Below are 19,954 nucleotides of genomic sequence, written 5' to 3'. Positions count from 1 at the left end.
TAAAAGTTTCCTAAACCCAACTTCTGCAAAAGCATTCCATGTGTCACACATGAAACACACAAATTTCTGAATTTCAACTTCAGAGTTCTGAATATCGAGATCAGTGGAGCCCAAGGGTCTACACCTAAGAGGCTTTTCTAGAATGGACGATTACTCAGCTACATAAATAGAACAAAGTACTGATACAGGCACCAACGTGGATGGAATCTCAACAACAGTATTCTGAGCAAAAGAAGCCAAACACAGAAGAGAGCGCACTGTATGATTATGTTGCACACTTCATAAATATATAAAGTTCTAAAATAAATACCTTTAGTCTCTGGTGATCGAAATCAAGCTGCTGGTTGCACAGGGCAGGGGGTTATGGAGACTGACTGCAAAAGGCATGAGGGAAATTTCTGGTACCAGGGTAATATTATATATTATATGGGAGTGGTGGTTACAAGGCATATAGAGTTGTCAAAACTCATATAACTGAATACTTAAAATTATGTAATTTTAATTGCATTTAAATTGTATTTCAATAAAGTTGATTTAATAAAACACTTCCTAGATGATTAAAATGTACATCCAGGCTTGAGAACCTCAAACCCTTTCCTACTAGAGAATGACCAGATCTTAAGTACACCTGAACTACCCTGAGGCTCCTTTTTTTGACACTTATAGTCCCACTGAGAGAATTTCTGAGCCCCGGGGCACCTTCAAGATCAACTTGCCTGCTTTCTGGATTGTCCATGTGAGAAAACTAAAGTTCAGAAAGGTGGAGAGACTTTTCTGAGACTATACAGTAAGAAACCAGCAGATATCAAAAAAGAATCCAGGTCCTGACAGCTCTTTCTATGGTATTCAAAGGAGTAAGAAAAAGAAGTGGCTTGTAGATGTCCCTTGCTCTAATGTAGCTTCTTTGTTTCTCATTCCCATCTATGGGATAGAGCTACTTGGTTACCTGGGCCGGAGAGATTGAACAGAATAAAATCTTATAAGGAATGGTTGAAAGACTGGTTCCAGGTTACTTACTCATTCAACTAACCAACAATAAATTTTTGCTGAGTGCTTGCTAGTCCCAATCTAGGCACAAGTGATTTGGGAATGATAAGACAGGCCAGAACCCTGCCCATAGTCAACCCCAAAGAAATAATCCAATGTATGAGTGAGAGATAATTTCAGACTTTGAAAAGTGCTTGAAGAGGACAGACAAAGTGATTGATGGAGTGACTGAAAATCAGGATGTATTGTGGCGGTACTCCTCAGGTAGGCTGCTCGGAGACCATGATGCTGAGGAGCATGGGATGAGGCCATGGTGGGTTGGAAGGCAGCTACCCACCAACGCTTCACAGGCTGTCAGGCACAGGACCCAGAGCACTGGTATCATATTGAACTCAGAAGGTGAAGTGAGAACCAATATGACTCGAAGGGAGAGAGGTTGTATTAAGATCAGTTTAGGGAAAAACTTTCCAACCTAGTGGTAAAAGAATTAATATGTATGGAGGGCATACTATGTTCTAGTTTCCTTACTTGTAATACTTTAACTCTTACAAAAAACTTTGGGTGGCAGGTGGAACAGTGTTCATCATCGGAAGGAGTGGCTTCCCCCTCCCAAGAGGTATGAACACTCATGCAGAACAGTCATATATGAGGGATTCTGGAAAAGGGATCTTTCACCGAGTGCTAGAAAATTCCTAAAGTCTCTTCCAGCTCTAAGCAAGTTTAAGTCTAAGCTAAAGAATTTAGGTGGATTTTAAAGGGTTAGCTGTGCTGAGTGATATCTGTAGACCTACAGAATTCTATGATCTTCCAAATAGTCATACTTATATCCTGGGCACATAGGAGGTACCCAATTTGTTTTTGCTGAAATGAAATGAGCTTTTGCACTGAGATAGAGACAGATGAGCCAGGGCTCCCTTGACCTCTGGCCCTCAACTCTTACAGGTGCTGCCCTAAGTATGCTGTAGAAACCATTGTAAAAAGTGAAAACAAAACAAAAAACATACTCCACATTCCAGTCCAGGTCATGGAACTTATTAAAACTTCTTGACCATTAGTAGGGTATTTCCAGTTTTACTAAAGTTTAACCATAAATTCTCAGGGAGACCTTCCACTGAATACACTTTCTCTGAGGAATGTGGCAGAATGACATTCTAATGCCTCCTTCAATGAGAAACCAGAATATGGCCAAGAACTCCTCTTGAGGATGGATTTCAGCAGGAGTGGAAAGGACAGTGAGCTGCCCATGACCTAGAAATTCTGTCTGGCTTACTCACCATCATTTAGAGAGAATTTGCTTAATTTACTACAGGAAAATGAAGTTATACATGTGAAACAAACAGCCTTGATTGGAAGGCCCTTAAACAGGTGCCTCTCCAGAGAGACAGGTAAGTCTCAACCAGTAAAGGCCCTGTGTGGAAAAGGGAAGACATGGATATCTTGGATTATTTGGGAATTGACCTTCTTGAAGACTGTTGCAAGGAATGAATTAGGTGAGCCAACATTCTTTTCATTCTATGAGTCATGGCTTTGTCAAAATTACCCAATTACTGATCCCACTTGTCTCCATATGGAAAACAAAGTTCTAGCTCCAGTGCAGGTAATAACAAGATTGAAGTATGCTGGGCAAAACACTAAACTCCCACAGGCCAGACTCCCATTGCCTCTGGGTTGTTGCTTATCACTCTGTGACTGTGTCCTCTTCTCTTTCATCCTATTCTAAATTATTGTTCTATTGGAACATAAACCACTTAAAAGCTCAGTCTTCCTGTCTTTGAATGTGCTTCTGGTGCAGAGATAGAGATAGATAAAGATTAGAGAGAAAGAGAGAGAGAGAGAGAAGGCACTTGATAAGTGTATGATGAGAATGACATTTCATAGTCCTGCTTTCTGGTGCCTAATCCTAGCTAAAACTAACTGAACACCTCTGCATACCAGGCACTGTACTGAACACTCTAGAGATATACCTTCTTCAATCCTTAAAACAACCTTATGAAGTTGGTACTATCAGCATCAGTTTTAATCATAACTATTTCCATATGAAGAAACAGACCTAGACTTGACACCAGTATAATATATTGCAGATTGCTTTTAACCCTGTTGATGTTGTGGGAACGGTGGGGGCGGGGGCAGGCAGTGTGTAGAAAATCTCGGGATTGCTCTGTCTCAAATCAGAGTGAAGGTCCCAAAGTACACAACAGCCAGTTTCTTAGCAATCTCAGCAACACTTCAGTAGAGTTAACATTTTTGAACAGAGAGGAAAAACCCAGCAGGGAAGAATTATTTTTCTGTCTCTCATTTTCTCCTGCTTTCCAGTGCTGACAAGGGACACTTAGAATGAAGCCAGATTTCAGTGAATCCATAACTTGTAATGACCAATATTTTGGGGAGTCTAGGGTGGTTGCCTAGGACTTTGATATCTTACCACAAAAGGTGTTTCACTTTGAATTTTATAAGGTCTGAAGATGTTTAGGACTTTACATGTAAATTCTACATTCTATTTATTTTTTAAAAATAAGCAACCATTTACTGAGACTTCACTGTGTTCCAGACACTGCTAAGCCCTTTGAGTGTCTTATCTTAATTAATGCCCAGGACAACAAACACCCTTACTGATTTAACTTGTTTTCTTTAGCTTCAATATAATGTATTGGTTGGTGAGTGGGTGGGTAGGTACTAGTGACAGCTAAGGGCTGTGGGTTCATCTCCAGAAAAAAAGAATAAGTACAAGAGCTTTGGCAGCTGAGTTTTTTGTTGTTGTTGTTGTTTTAAACCAAACAAGGCAAAATGAACCATATCCTTGACAACCTGTCCTATCTGTCTTGGCTGAAATGGTCATAGGCCTTCTGAGTCCTGTGCAACCACATGAATCCATTCCACTTGGCCTTCTGAGCTAATATATCCTTCACCTCAAACAGTTCATAAGCCAAGAGGGCAAGGAGTAATCAATTTTATAGCAGAAAGAAACAGACCTGAGTTTCAGTTTCACCTTAAAAAAACTGAAGTCACTGATTCTTCTCGCCTCAGGCAGGGCCATCACTAACCTGCAGACCACCTTGGCTTGAGTTAGGAAGAGGTGCCCCATAGGCAAATTTATTCACTTTGGTAGAGCTTGGTGAATGGATGTCAATTTTTTGCCCTTTCCCTAGAGCATACAGCTCTGTGCCAGGCCCCATGGCTCAGTAAGAAGGGAACAGGACTGACTTCAGTCCTCACTCATCCCCTTGGCAGGTGCCTCAGGACAATGTGCATAACTGTGTGTGGCAAGGCCACCATCACAAACAACATGGATGGCCCCAAGGGGAGTCCATGGACCTCAGCCCTCTCACAGATGGGGTTGATAGTCCCAATCATGTCTGAAAGAATCCAAATTGCTTGTCAATCTTAAAAATTAGGAAATTTCACCAAAAAATTGAAATTTTAAGCTTTTCCTGAAAAATCAGATCTGGGAACATGGCATTCCCATGTTGCAAAATGGATTGGACCTGAGAAGAACTGTCTACTTTATGCATTTACTTATTTAATTTTTTAATTTAACATGGTATTTTGGATTTCATTCCACATCAGCAGATAAATACCAACTGTTTTATTTTTAATTATTATTCATATTAAGTTTTAGATAGATATTACTTGTACCTGGTTTCAAAGTTCAAAAGATATAAACACACTGTCCTTAACATTGGGTGCTACTTCCCCAGAGACAACCACCATTACTGGTTCTTGTGTGTTCTTCCAGAGATATTATCTGCACTCATGTGCAAATGTGTATGCTGTATTTCTAGGATGCCATCAACTGCAAGATGCAGCATTATTTTGTAGTTCACTAAGTAAGAAAAAACCCCAATAAAATCATGACACCATGCTTTTCTGATGGTCCAGCTCGATCTGTAAATCAATCAAGTCAGCCCCTTATTGCTTTGAAATTAGTTTCATCTGTTCCAAAGTACTGAAAAGTTTTCCCTGCCCTTCTGTTACATTGCTTGAAAAGTGGCAGGCAATCCTTATGCATATAGTTGGGTAAGAAAATATAACACAGCTTTATCTACTCATGGACATTTTCATTTCTTAGGTCTTATAAAAAACTCAATTATTACTTTGAGTTATTGAGATCAAATATACATATATATTTGATATATGTATATATAAATATACATACACATATATATTTATATATGTTGTCTCGCATTGGTATAAATCTCACTTGCTTTCCTTACATTCCCTACCAGTGACCTAGACACATCATCTGCAAGAAAGAGGAAGATGAATCAAGTGCAGATGAGAAGCCCCTAGGTGAATCAACCCCAGGAACTATAGCTACAGTCAGGTTTCTGGAGATCTCTTCCAAGGTGAGTCCTTGTGCACAGCTACTCTGGTCTTATTTAAGTTTCTGCTGCTTGTGCTGAAACTGCCCACCCCCATAGCAAATTGACTTCCAGAGCGACCGCTAATTGCACTATCTAGCCATTTGTCCAATAGTCCAGTATATATATATACACATATACACACACACACACGTATATATATATATTTGATTGAGGCTCTTCTCCAATTTATTTTGGTATAAAAAGTAAAGTAGGAATCTGACTTTGTTTTTCTCCAGCTGTTGTTTCTAGTTTATTCAAGTTCCCACCACTTCCCATTGTCTTACCTTGGACAGCTTACTCACATTACTTGTTTGATCCCGACAGACCCTTGAGTTCTCAACACCTGGACTATTGGACAAATGGCTAGATAGTGCAATTAGCGGTCGCTCTGGAAGTCAATTTGCTATGGGGGGTGGGCAGTTTCAGCACAAGCAGCAGAGACTTAAAAAAAAGACCAGAGTCGCTGTGCACAAGGGCTCACCTTGGAAGAGATCTCCAGAAACCTGACTGTAGCTATAGTTCCTGGGGTTGCCTCACCTAGGGTCACTTGATTCACCTCCCTCTTTCTTGTAGATGATGTGTCTAGGTCACTGGTAGGGAATATAAGGAAAGCAAGTGAGATTTATACCAATGCGAGACAACCTAATGAAAAGCAAAGCTGAAATCAAAGCCTGGGATCAGGCTCCTGTGTTTACACAAAACATGTGAAAACATTGGCACAAATTGACATGGTTATTCTAAGACAAACACATCTATGACCTTAAATTGTACTTTGCACTTGGAAGATGTTCTTCAGACAAATTTTTGAGGCATGAGCTCTAGTCCTTACTCTGCTAGGAGACCCTGTACATCCTTAAATAAGTCACTTTCTGGACCTCAGTTTATTAGTCTAGCCTACGAAGTGATGGGTTTAGACGATAATCTAGATCTAGCTTTTTAAGCTTTTGCATAATGCATGCCTTTGAAATACACTTAATTTCGCATAAAACTGCAGAGCATTCACAGACTTCCCTTACTGATTTCTATATATGATTGTCCAATGTTTTATACTAATTCTCAGTCTCACTATTTTTCTCTTGTGTCATTGTCACAAAGATAGTATTTGATGGTTCACAGCGGGTGTCTACTAAAGGTACTTCCCAGCCTCCTATCCTTGAGAAAGTAACGATAAGATGGCCTTGTAAAGAATATCCATGACTCCAACATCTAAGAAAGAGTGAGACCTTCTATTCCCAGAGTACATGCCAGATAATCACTGTCCCAACACCTGCGTAGCTAGACCCTGGACCTCAATTTTGTTTCTGCCCTAGACTTATAATAGGAGACCAGTGACACAAAGGAGCAGGACCACTCACAACCCATTCCAGTAAGGGTGGCTACAGTGAGAGCAGCTCCCCTCCATCTCCGGAGCCAACAGTGGCAACCGGTTCAGTGGCAGAAGCCAGGTCTACATTAGCGATGCGGGGGATGTCTCAGTACCAGAGACACTGGGGTCTTTAGGAAATAAGTTCACTATGGCATTTGGGACATTATGCTTTACTGATTACTTGGCCTGACCCAAGAGTCTGTGAGCTACCAAAATCCTTTAATAAGTCCCTTTTCCACTTAAATTAACTAGAGTTGGTTTCTATCGCTTGCAACTTAAATGCTAGGGGACACAAACCTTAATCCTGAATGTGTAAATGACTTAGAAATTATTTTTCAAAAATTATTTTCTGCCTGGGTGGCTCAGTTGGTTAAGTGACTGCTTTCAGCTCAGGTCATGATCCTGGATCCCAGGATTGAGTCCTGCTTTGGGCTCCCTGCTCACTGGAGAGTTGGCTTCTTCCTCTGACCCTCCTCCTTCTCGTTCTCTCTCTCTCCCTCTCTCTCAAATAAATAAATAAAATCTTAAAAAAAAAAAAGACAATTATTTTCCAACAAGAGACATCTTGGAGAGTCAGCTTTGCTGAGGGAGAGGGTAACAGAATGATGAAAACACAAGACTTAACACCCCTGACTTACTGTTCTTCTCTTTAGCACCCCAAGAAACTTAGAAAATAATACCAACGAGAGTGAAATTAAATAACAAGAAACCTCTTGGGTTATTTCTCCACTGTTTCATCAGTTACCTTTAAACAATGCATTTATTGAAGCTTCATTAGTTATTTGGAATTTGTTGATAAATCAGTATGCATAAGTCATGTACACATTTTTTGAGTGCCTACTATGTGTCGGGAACTCTGCTAGATGTTGGAACAGATTTGTAGATGAAAGAAAGTGGTTTTCTCTTTGAGATAAGCAAGAAATTCCAACATAATATTGAGTACTACAAGAGCTCTATGGCAGAAACCATAACTGAGCCTACTCTGAGTGGTCAAAGAAAACTGTGTAACATCTGGATTGAGCTCTTTCCAATAGATCAAGGTGTGACATCAGATTGTGTCTTTGAGACTGTGTGAAGTGTCCAAGGCAATAAATAATGGGAAATATAGTTGTACCTTGTGAGTCTGAAAAACTACTGTAACTCTCTGCAAAGCTTCCTTTGTGTTTCCTGAGTTTTCCTGTTCTGAAGGGACTAACGAGTTGTGGTTCCATTCTAGCGAGTTTAAGTTCAGGTGGATTTGAGTATTGTCCCGTTCCCCTAAGAACTCACAAGAGTCCCACCAATTCAAAAATTTTCAGCCTGCTTTTTCTTTATGCTTCATTGTTTGCAAAAAGATCACAGAGTGAAAACTTTGCTGGAAAACAAGTGTTTGATCATGTCTGATGAGACAGTAGGGCAGACTCAATAGAGGCCACAGATGTCCTGAAACAGGAAGCTGACTTAAGGTTTGTCATTGGTGGAGGTTTAGGAGAAGCCGGGGGCTATATGTGGGGAGAGAAGGCAGTTCACCAAGAAATTCTGTCACCAGTGCCTCATAAACTAGGAGTCAGCGTTTTGCCTTAACAAGGTGCAATATTTATAGACTTGTTTCTGACCAAAACCACATTGAAAGCTTTTCCTGGTGGAGCAAACAGAAAACTTCTCTGCCCTTAGTCCTCACTGACATTTCCCACACCAACTATTGCTTTAATTTTTAAAGAACCATTTTATTCCACTGTGAAAAAAATATCCTCAAGAAAATAAAAGAAACTCTCAAGAACAAAGCCTGAAACAAAGGACTTCACTGGGAAGAGAGCTTAAAAAAAAAAAAAAAAAAGTTCTGAAAATCCAATTCAGTTCCACTTCAAATCAGCTTTGGGGATGGAGAGCACAGTTTGTTTTTTTTTTTCACAGTGGCCTCATTATAACTGGTGACTGGGTTCCTAGATGAGCCCACAAAGGACTACTTCACTCACAAATTTTCAGTAAAATTAATCATGTTGTCTTAGCCCTGCACAATATTTTCGTATCATTTTTTGTTTTTATTCCTGTATACATTCATTTTCTACCATATACAAGTTCACTACAGAAAGATTTAAAACTAGAGAAAAGTATAAAGATAACGCAATATGAAAGTAAACAAAACTCTCAAAAAAAAAAAAAAAAACCAAAACAAAACAGAGGGGTGCCTGGGTGGTTCAGTCGGTTAAAAGTCTGACACTTGATTTCAGTTCAAGTCATCATCTCAGGGTCATGGGATCAAGCCCCAAGTCAGGTTCTGTGCTCAGTATGGAGCCTACTTGAGGTTCTCTCTCTCCCTCTCCATCCGCCCCTACCCCCACTCAGGCACTTTCTCTCTTTCTCAAATAAATAGATAAAATCTTAACCAAAAAAAAAAAAAAAAGAAAACAAAACAAAACAAAACTCCCAAAATGTATCACCTAGAGATAGCCATTTAAATATTAAAAAATTATAGCAGACTTACCAAGGTATGACTGATATACAATAAACAAACTAATATTTAAGATGTATAATTTGAGAAGATATATATATATATATATATATATCTGTGAATACACACATATATGGGTGTGAAACCATCACCAAAATTAATATAATAAGTATATACATTACCTGCCATCCCCCCCAAACTCCATGACCCTTTGTGATTCCTTCCTCTTCCTCCCACCCCCAGGACCAACACCAGTCTGCTTTCTGCCACCATAGATTAGGTTATGTTTGTTATTTTATATAAATAGATTCATGTAGCGTATACTTCTGTTTTTTTTTTTTTACCCAGTGTAATTATTTTGTGATTCATCCACATTGTAGCCTGTATTAATAGTTCATTCATTTTTATTGCTGAGTAGTATTTTATTAAATGCTTAAATAGCAATTTATTCTTCTGTCTATTGATGGGTATTTGGGATTGTGATATCTTTTTTCAACACCAACAACCAGTTCTCCAATTCTCTGATATCAGTTGGGTATCCAGCAACTCAGTTCTGATACTAACTACCCAGAGTTAGCGGGGACCTCACAGGGTAAGGGCTCAATCCCACAAGACTATGCCCACTACAGACACTGACCAGAAGTGGAGTCCCAATGCAACCCACACTTCTGCCCAGCTGACTACTACTTCCAGCTTCCCACAACCCTTCTTCAGTTGTAATTTACTTGAATAATTCACAGAATTCAGAAAGCAGTTTATTTATGGTTCCAGTTTCTCATAAAGGATACTCAGAAACAATGAGGTAGAAGAGATGCACAGGACAAGGGATGGTGGGAGAAGGGTGTCGAGTTTCCATGCCCTCTCCATGAGCTACATTCCCAAAACAGTCATGTGTTTGCCAACCAGAAAGCTTTCCAAACCCCATCGTTTAAGGGATTTAATGGAGGTTTCATGATGGAGGCACAATTGGTTAAATTACCCACCATTGGTGAATGAACTGAATATTCAGCCTTTCCCCCCTCCCAGAAGGGAGGTCAGGAAGTAGGGCTGAAAGGACTAATCCTCTAATCACATGCCCCTCTTTCTGGTGACCAGTCCTTATCCTGAAGCTAACTAGGGATTTCACTGCAATGTACCTCACCAGCATAAACTCAGATATGGTCTAAAGAGACTTGTTACAAAGAACAAAAGAGCCTCCTATCCTATCACTCAGGAAATTCCAAGGGTTTTAGGAGCTCTATCCCAGGAACCAGGGACAAAGGCCAAATACATATATATTTTTTTAATTTTTTTTTTTATTTTTTACTAAACCACAAGGTTGTTTTCTGTTTGGGCTTAATATAATAAAACTGTGAGTATTTATTACAAATTTTTGCAGAAACAAATGCTTTTATTTCTCTTGGGTAAATACCTAGGAGTGAAACTGTTGCATCATATGGACTAGATGTTTAACTAAAGAAATTGCCAGATTTGCTTTTCAGAGGGGTTGGGTGATTTATATTCCTACTAGATGTGTATGAGGTTCCAGTTGCTCTAAATCATCACCAAATCTTGCTATGGTCAGTGTTTTAAATTTAGATGTTCTAGTACATTTGTAGTGCTGTCTCAATGTGGTTTTAATGTGCATTTCTCTAATGATTAGTGATAAAGGGCATCTATCCTATGCTTTTTTGTTATTTGTATATCTTCTTTGGTGAAATGTCTGTTAAAACTTTTTGCCCAAATATTGGGTTGTTTCATGATGAGTTTTGAGTATTTTTAAATATAATCTGGATGCACATACAATATCAGATATGTGAATTATAAATATTTTCTCACAACAAAGTGGCTTTTCATTCTATTATGTCAAAGAGCAAAAATTCTTAATTTGATGAAGTTTCATTGATTAATATGATTCATGCTATCATATCTATGAAATCTATCTAACCCAAAGTCACAAAGATTCTTCTTCTATGCTTTCTTCTAGACATGTTCTAGTTTTCATTCTACATGTAGGTACATGATCCATGTTGAGTTAATTCTGGTGAATTATATATCTAAGTTTTTATTTTGTTTTGTGTTTTGTTTTTGTTTTTGTTTCTCAGTATATCTACATCCTTCAGCAACATTTGTTAACAAGGCTTTCCTTTTGCTCCCAGATTGCCTTTGCAATTCTGTTAAAAATCAGATACATATAATCTTCTTTCTTTATATATAAATAAATGTGTATATATATATTTTTTTTCTCTAGTTTATTTCATTAAACTACATGCTTATCTTTGTTTAAAAAAACTAACAGATAAACAAGCCTCAGCAAAAAGGAACAGAATGGAACTGAAATATATTTCTCTATTATATATATATATATATATATATATATATTTCTCTAGTTTATTCCATTAAACTACATGCCTATTTTTATCACATATCACATTGTCTTGATAACTGTAACTTTATAGTAAGTCTTGATACCAGGAGTGATAGTTCTCTGCATTTATTCTTTCTCAAGGTGTTTTGGCTGTTCTGGGTTTCTTGCATTTCCATATGAGTTTGAGGATCTGCTTGTCAATTCTTATAAAGAAGTCAGCTAGGAGTTTGATAGATATTGTAATAAATCTACAGATAAGTTCAGAGAGTGCTGTCATTTTTAACAACATTAAATCTTTCAAGCCATGAACCTGAGACTTTCATTTATTTAGATTTTTAAAAATTTCTTTCCAAAATATTTTATAATTTTTAGTGTACAAATTTTGCATTTAACTGTTAAATTTACTTCGAAATATTTTATTTTTTGATGCTATTGTATCAGAAAGTATATACAAATACAGTTGATTTTGCTTATTGATCGCATATTCTGCTATCTTGCTGAAATTATTAGTGCTAATAAATTTTTAAATAAATTCTTAGGGTTTTCTATATACAAGATCACATCATCTGGGAATAAAGGTTGTTTTACTTTTTTTCCCTATACGAATGGCCTTTATTTTGTTTTCTTGCCTAATTGTCCAGTACAATGTTGCACGGAAGTAGCAAGAGCAGATATCCTGATCTCGCTACTGACCTTCGGGGAAAAAGCACTCAGTCTTTCACCAGTACGTGTGATAGTAACTGAGAGTTTTTCAAAGATGTCTTTTATCAGGTTGCAGAAGTTGCATTCTGTTCCTTTTTTGCTGAGGCCTGTTTGCTAGCTTTTTACTCATGAAAGGATGTCGGCACATTAATCAATTTTTGCAAATTAAACCAGCAGAATATTTTGTAAATATGGAGAAGCTGATTCTAAAATTTATATATAAGGACAAAGTACCTAAACAAACTGAGAGCCAATGTATGCAGAACACTGGGCTAAGAGCTTTCTAGTATTTCCCTAATCCTCCTAGCTCTAAGAAATAGCACTATTTTCATCTTAAAGACGTGGGTCCTCAGTCTTGGAGAAGAAACATGGTTGGACCAGGGTTACATGGATGGTAAGTGGTAAAAGAACTGAAAAGAGTCTGGCACAGAGGAAGTCCTTAATAAATGTCCATTCCTCCAGGAACACGTCACTCCTACACCCATAAGCAGAAATGGTGTCTCCCAGAGATTCAAGAGGTAAGGGCAACTTTTTTTTTCAGAAACATCTTTGGAAGGACAGTTTTTTTTTTTCTTCTTCTGTTTTGTTTTATTTGTCAGAGTGAAGAGAGAGGGAGAGAGAGAGAACACAAGCAGGGGGAGCAGTGGGCAGAGGGAGAAGCAGGCTCCCCGCTGAGTAAGGAGTGGGACTCAATCCCAGGGCCCTGGAACCATGACCTGAGCTGAAGGCAGATGCTTAACTGAGTGAGCCACCCAGGCATTCCTGGAAGGACAGTATTAGTACTGTGACAATAACAGGTACCAAACTCTTACTTATCTAATGCCTTCCTTTGTTCTACCTAAGATTTAGAAAAGCTCTCCTCCTTTACATAGTCAACTTTCCGACACCAAACCATCCGCCAGCTTCTACTATACGCCTTTTAAGCTTCCTGCACCGGCCTTTCTAGAGTGTTCTCTCTTCCATGGGGCTGCCCCCTCACATGTGTCTATACCTCAGTGCAAATGGGATGGAGACAAAATTAAAGCTTTCTTACTGTCTTGAATTCCCACTGATAAATGTCTGCCTTGCAGTCCCTTGAGCTGGTCACCACACTTCAGGAGAGAGAGAGGGAGAATTAGCTATTGTCTTTCACATTCAAACCCTCCCTTCTGCACTCTGTGGGCTGCTTTGTCATCTGGCTCAGTGCTGGATTCCACCACTGAGAACACGGAGCCAACTGCAATGTTGGAGGACGCAGAACTGACTTGCTCATTCCTATCTGTTGGTTGGTTTCTAGGGGCCTCAAGGTCCTGTCAGCAGCACCCTAGTAACACCTCCTTGTTCCATCAGCACGCCGAGCACAGCTCCCTCCTCAGAATTCCTCCTCCTCAAAGTTTCTAAGTTTTAGTAATTCTCCCTTTGATCCACAGCCAGAACAAGGGGAGCTGTTTGTTTCCCGCACTTGCTGTTCTTTGAGACCTTTGTGTTCTCTTTTTGCCTTTTCAATTCTTCAAGCCTAGTAACAATTACATGTATAAATTTTCTCTTTGAAAATAGTTGGTATGACTTCTGTCTCCTGACTGGATCCTGAGTGATGCAGAGGAAGTAGGAGGAGAAGGGACCAGGAGGGCTTTAAAGACCCTTCAACAACAAATCTCCACGTCCCGTAGACTGGGTACACTGAGCAAGGTCAAGAGCCAGGCGTCCCTAAGTAATAGAGGGATCTTAAAAGAATCTGAGCTTAAGGCCCAGGGGAAGTGAGAAAATTCCCCAGCTCTGGCTCTGGGCTAGCCTTTAGGCTGTCCAATGTCCAGTTCAGCTTATCCTGGTGATAGCAATAAAGAATGCATAAGAATGGGGGAATCTCATTTTTCCAGACACCTGATGGGCACTGGCCCCAACACCTTCAGCTGCAGAGAAGAGAGGCAACCACCAATCCTGGCTCTCATAAACTTGACACGGGCGTCCTCACCTCAGAAAAGAGATGCATGCGGAGGTGCAAAGAGAGCTCTTCGTTCAAGGGAGGGTGAGGCAGCTAACTTGACCCTAGATGGGGACATGTGCCCCTCCGAGGAGAACCAGAGTCCATTCAACTCCTGGAAGCTGATGGAGTCATAGTGAAGAGGACAGACTCTGGTGCCATAATGTCCACAATCAAACCCCTCCACTGCCCCGTCCTAGCTGGGATCATTGGCAATTTTCTCAATCTTCCTATTGTTCAGCTAAGCAGGGGAGAGATGGTATATATGGAGGGGAAATACTTTGGGTCAGTAAAGCTATGTTTTAAAGATCTTTAAGTTGCAAGGGACAGAACATACTAAAGACAAATGACTTAAAAGGGAGGGGGCTTATTATCTCAAAAACAAGAAATCCAGACTAAGACAGCTTCAGCAGTACAAGGACGTCAAGGACTCAACTCCTTTTCATATTTCTTTTCTGCTGTTCTCAGCAGAGTAGCTTTTCCCTGGGGCTTGTCCTCTCATGTTTCCAAGATAACTTCAGCAGCTCTCAACATCACAGCTCACAGACAACATACCAAGGCATTAAGAAGAACTTTTATTCCTGCATGTTATCTTTTAAAGATAGAGGGAAATCTTTCCCAGATGCCCCCCCACACCCTTCTTCTTCTTCAAACTCATTGGATAGATGCCTACACCAATCAGGGACAAGGGGGAATGGAACTCAAGATTGGTAGACCAATCATGATTCAGAGCAGAAAATGGGGCTCAAGTCCACCTAGGCTGGGGGGGGGGGGGCTGAGCAGGAGGCACCTGCCAAAGTTCAGCCTCAGTTAGGAAGGAGGAAAGGAGAAATGGCTGATGGGCAGGCAACCAAGAGTGACTGCTGCAGTGGCCTTCCCAGCATCCTGCAAACCACACAGCCCTTAACTGGTCGCACTGGACATTTAAGAGAATTTGCAGGGGAGGAAGAGATACTTCTTCCCACCTTTTCAGGGATATGGGGACAAAAATAGATTTTACTCTCCTAGATCCCAAACACACACACACACACACACACACACACACACACACACACGAACTGTTTGGGGAGTGTTTGTCAGAGGGAGTGTGAGGAATGGAAAACAGGGAGGAGAGGAAGGGGGAGGCCAGTGCAGAATAAATTGGCCTGTAAACAAAGGACGGAGAAGAGAACATTAGCAAGAAAGAAAAAGGATGGGAGCTGGAGAGCCCCCAAGCACAGAAGCTGGGGAAATGAAGGGACAAATTCAGGAAGGAATGTTATTTAAACTGTGTGCACATCTGAAGAGCAGAAAAACCAAAGGAGCCGCACAAAAGGCTACACAAGAGAGGGGAGCCTGGGAGCGGGAGTCGAGAGGAGGGTTCTTTCAGAGCAAGTGTAAAATGGTGTGATAGTTTCAATGGCAATGACCCAGCACCAATTCTATTTTTCTTAACATGAAATCTCTGCTGTGCCAAAATTACATGACAATAAAACTGCTATTTCCGTGAGGCAGGAAGAAGGCATGGAAGGGAATTGAATTAAGCGGCTAGAAGCCTGGAAGCGTGGGATAGAGGGGCAGCCGCTGGCCGGCATCGCACACATGAACAGCTCCCGATGGGGGCATGGGGGAGGCCCGGAGCTCCATGTCTGGGAGATCTGTTTACTTTTTCATGCCCAGAATCCCAGGCGGCCCGGACCTCACTCTTGGTATCCCACAGGGCTAAGGGGAAGGGAGCAGGAGATCTCTGGAACCTCTTTGACTCCTAGTTAGTGGCCGCATCCTCTGATGAATCCTTTTAATAATTGGATCCAGAGGTGGCAAACTCAGCCCTTCTCAGTCCTGATACTGTAAGAATAAGGAGAATAAAGAGAATTCCCGGGATTATTCTTGGAGAAAGCATGGGATTTGTTGAGAAGAAACACTTCCGTAAAGTACTCGAGGGAGAAAGTGTGTCTCCAAAGCGAGATCCTCAAGTCACAAATGATGCTCTGTGAGCTGCTCGGCAAGGGGCTGGGGGAGAATTTCCTGTTGCAACTAACGGGAGGTGGAAGAGCTAAAATCCCTTGCATGCTGATTACAAATTATCCATGATGTCTCTTTTCATCTTCCCAGTAAATTTTAGTTTTTTCTTGTCTTTCTAGACATCTTCCAGAGTGGAGTCCCCAATGGACCTTTTAGGTTGACAGCAGCTGTTGGCGCACAGACTCACACCCAAGGACGCTGTGGTCATTCTGTATAATGGACACAAGGAGATGGTGAGATCCAACACTGCCAACATCCAACCATCTCCACATGTTCAGCCAAAGTCTACCAAGAGTCACAGAACATTTGGCATGAGTGGATATTTTTCCCAGAAACAGGAGCAGAGACTGAATCTCGCTCCTGAGATGATGTGGAGATGCAAGAGTCAGCATGTGCGGATAGGAAAGCCCGAGGGACACCCCTGCCAACATCAGGGGTCACCTGAGCAAAACACTTCACATCTGAGCAGGAGGTGCCTGGGCCACCATCAGTCAATCGACTGATCAACCAGCCAATCAAGCAATTAAAAAAAAAAAAAGCCCAAATGGTGGAAATTCATTAAGTGCTTGCTTCGTACTGGCCATGTAGGATAGTATATATGACAGATACAAATCGTGGGAAAGGCATGACCTTGAGGCCACTTACAGTCTAACCTGGGCACCAGACTCAAGCCCAGAGGGGTTAAAATGTGCAATCATGACTATGGCTACCACAGAGATCACAGAGGGAGCCCAGTAGAGTTGGAAAGGAGTGTTGTGAAGAAGGGTAGCTTGAAAGTAGGGAAGCACGATCTAGCCAGAGAGGAAGATGGGTAGAGGAGCACCCCAAGCAAGGACCAAAGGAGGCAATGACAAGGAGTCAGGGATAAGTGTGGCAGTTGGGAGGGAAACTCAGTCATCCTGTTGGCCTGAGACCGGGCAGCCTATCCTGGATAACATGGGAGGGAAGAGGATCTTCGGGTCCAACTGTCTCCATTCCTCAGACATGGGGGACTTCCCCCGGATACAAATATGGCCACAAACTAGCCAGGGAGAGATTTCAGAGCAGGAAGTTTGGGAGGAGGTCTTTTCTCTGATTTAGAATTCTGTGTGACCATAGATGGCAGCTGGTCCAACCCCCAAAGTGCCACTTTAGAGAGCAGAGCTATGTTTTTTCATAAAAATGTTCTTTTACCTTCATGCAAAAGCCAGGGAAACCAAGTCTGGACCAAAAGGAGAATTTCTCTTGGAGACCTCCAGTTTCCCTCGCGGCCCCCAGGGGCGCCCATCCCTGGGCGCAGTCTGCAGCCCGCTGCTGCTAGGCCTCTGCATCAGTATGGGCAAATTACCGATTCCAGTCTCACACAAGGAATTAAGCTTGGAACAATACAGTATTTTACAATCCAGTACAAGCTGCATTTATCCAGAGCTTTTCATGCATGGCATCTTAAAGCTCTTTATGACCCCTTTTAAAAAAAGGGGGTGGTAGAAAAAAAGAGTTTAAAAGAGGAAACCTTCTAAAAACCCAAACCCCCACTGAACTAAATGAGCCATTGAGAGTGAATAGGACTTAACAGTGGCCTTCAGAATGGGAACAGAAGTCCCACTCGGATAGAACAAGAACAACAGAATCAAAGGAAATCACAGCTCAGAGAGGACTGCACGGGCCTTGAAACTTACCCCTTGGCCCTTGGGCACTGATGGGTAATGCCATCTGTGCCTGGCGTGATGAGCTTTGGATGGGCGTCAGGAGAGGGGGTTCTGGCTCCCATGCGAGTGCAGACAGGATTAGAAGGCCACCTCTTGGCTCTGAGGATGGTGAGCACCAGCCTCAACATTCCTTCTGCCTGTCCAAGCGTCATCCCCCCCCGACCCCGCCCCAAGTGGTCACTGCATAGGAAGTGGCTCTGCTATGTGCCTTTGGCTGCCACCCTACTCAGAACTCCCTTTTCCAAGCTCCCAGGGTCCTCACACTGGGCTGCTGCTCAGCCCTGGCCATGCCCACCCTTCTTGGAAGTCCCTCATGCTTTAAGCATACTTCCCACACCGCCTTTTCCTCCCTCTCACCCCACCTGCCCAACACCTTGGCTGTCCCCCTGCCTCCTATTTCTTGCACAGCCAGCTCTCTGCTCGGACCAGACGGATGAATGTATTCTTTTAGATGTGTCACAGGATGGTAATCATTTAACATGACACTATCACAAAAACTATATTTGTCTCTTAAAGAGATCTCCAATCTCATAACCAGAAGAGAGACCTGGAATTTCCATGGAGCTAGAGGACACTGAGAATAAAGGTCACCAATATTCAGATGGCCAGGATTGCCTTGGTGCACTACGGGCCAGCAGAGGAGTTTCTTCATGAACACGAGAAATGTAAGTAACTCGTTTTGAGCTGTTGACAAAGTAAAACCATTAGCCTTGTGAGTCAGTCCCTAGGCAACTCCACTATATTACACTGAAACTTTAGGGTGTGTGTGAGTGTGTGTGTGTGTGTGTGTGTGTGTGTGTGTGTGTGTATGACAGAAAGAGAGAGAGAATGAAGTTCTAGAACCAAGATGAGATCAGTTATTTAAAAAAAAAAAAATCAAAGAAATTACTTTTGCAGGGGGGTAAAGTTTATAGTGTGTAGTTTTTGACCACCCCAGACACCTACCTATCAGAGATTTTGTGAAGAGTAAAACCTTGGAGATGGTTAGTATGATCAGCAACAGAGCAAAGGGACAGGGACAGGGGAGGAGGCATTCATCCTGTCCTGCCCCTAACCAGCTGTGTGGCCTTGGACAAATCATTTAATCTCTCTGCTAGTTGGTCTCATTGTCAATAAAACGAGTTCATTTAAACAATATCTAAGGTTTGTCAAGGGTCTAGTATTTCAGGTTTTGGGAGAAATGACATAATAGTTCCATTAAATATATTCACATCCTCTGAATGGTAACACTACTGATTTTTAAACTTTCCAGCCCCTTCAGTTTTAAACACAAGCACTGTTTCTTCAATCCTGTGAGTGCTAAAACACAGATATCGAGATCTGGAAACAAAGGCAGAGAATGCACTTTGGGCAACCAAAATGCACTGCAAGAAAGTTAGCCTGTGGTTTGCTGAAATGCAAAATGTATTAGCCACACCACTAATATAATAAGACAGTGGAGATTACTTGTCTGACTAGGCTGTAGTTTCTGGAACTTACTATTGTGTTTAGGGCTGAAGGAGCCAGTGGCCTTCGGTGTCCCCTGAGAGCTAATTGCACAGAGGAGATGGAGGGAGAGGAAACTGGAGTAGTGGGTTGATTGTTGCAGATACTGCCAATGCCCTCTATGATCTACACATCCACCAGCCTGACTGCACGCTGCTGGGAGGTATTCTGTGGCTCCAGAGCCCACTCTGCTGGGCACAAAGCAGGCTGGGATCGATGATGCCCCTGAGAGCTGCCCTTAGTCAATGCCTGACAGGAGCCAAAGGATAATACCTACCTATCTCGGCCCCTTCAGTCTCTGGGGAAGGCTCCTCTGAGGCGGGTGTCCCTCCCTGCCTCCCTGACCTCCCCAGAAGGGTTACGTTCCAGTTGCCCACAGAGGCAATTTGCTAAATGAGGCAAGCTCTGTTGGCAGCTTTCCCTTGCCTGTCCCACTTCCTTATTCCCCCATCGGTGTGTCCGGGGTCACTTCCCAAATGAACTATTTTCACTCACGTCTCTGTTTCAGAGTCTGCTTCTTGGGAGGTCAGGGGGTGAAGGGTAAGAATCCAAACAAAGACAAATGGCTCAACTCCTCAAAAGATAGCTTTGTTCTAGAATTGTTCTAGGGTTTTTCTCAGTGT

Source organism: Neovison vison, chromosome 1 (assembly GCF_020171115.1).
Source record: "Neovison vison isolate M4711 chromosome 1, ASM_NN_V1, whole genome shotgun sequence".
Classification (NCBI taxonomy): Eukaryota; Metazoa; Chordata; class Mammalia; order Carnivora; family Mustelidae; genus Neogale; species Neogale vison.
The sequence above is the reverse complement of the archived record's forward strand: the minus strand, read 5'-3'. Positions refer to the sequence as shown.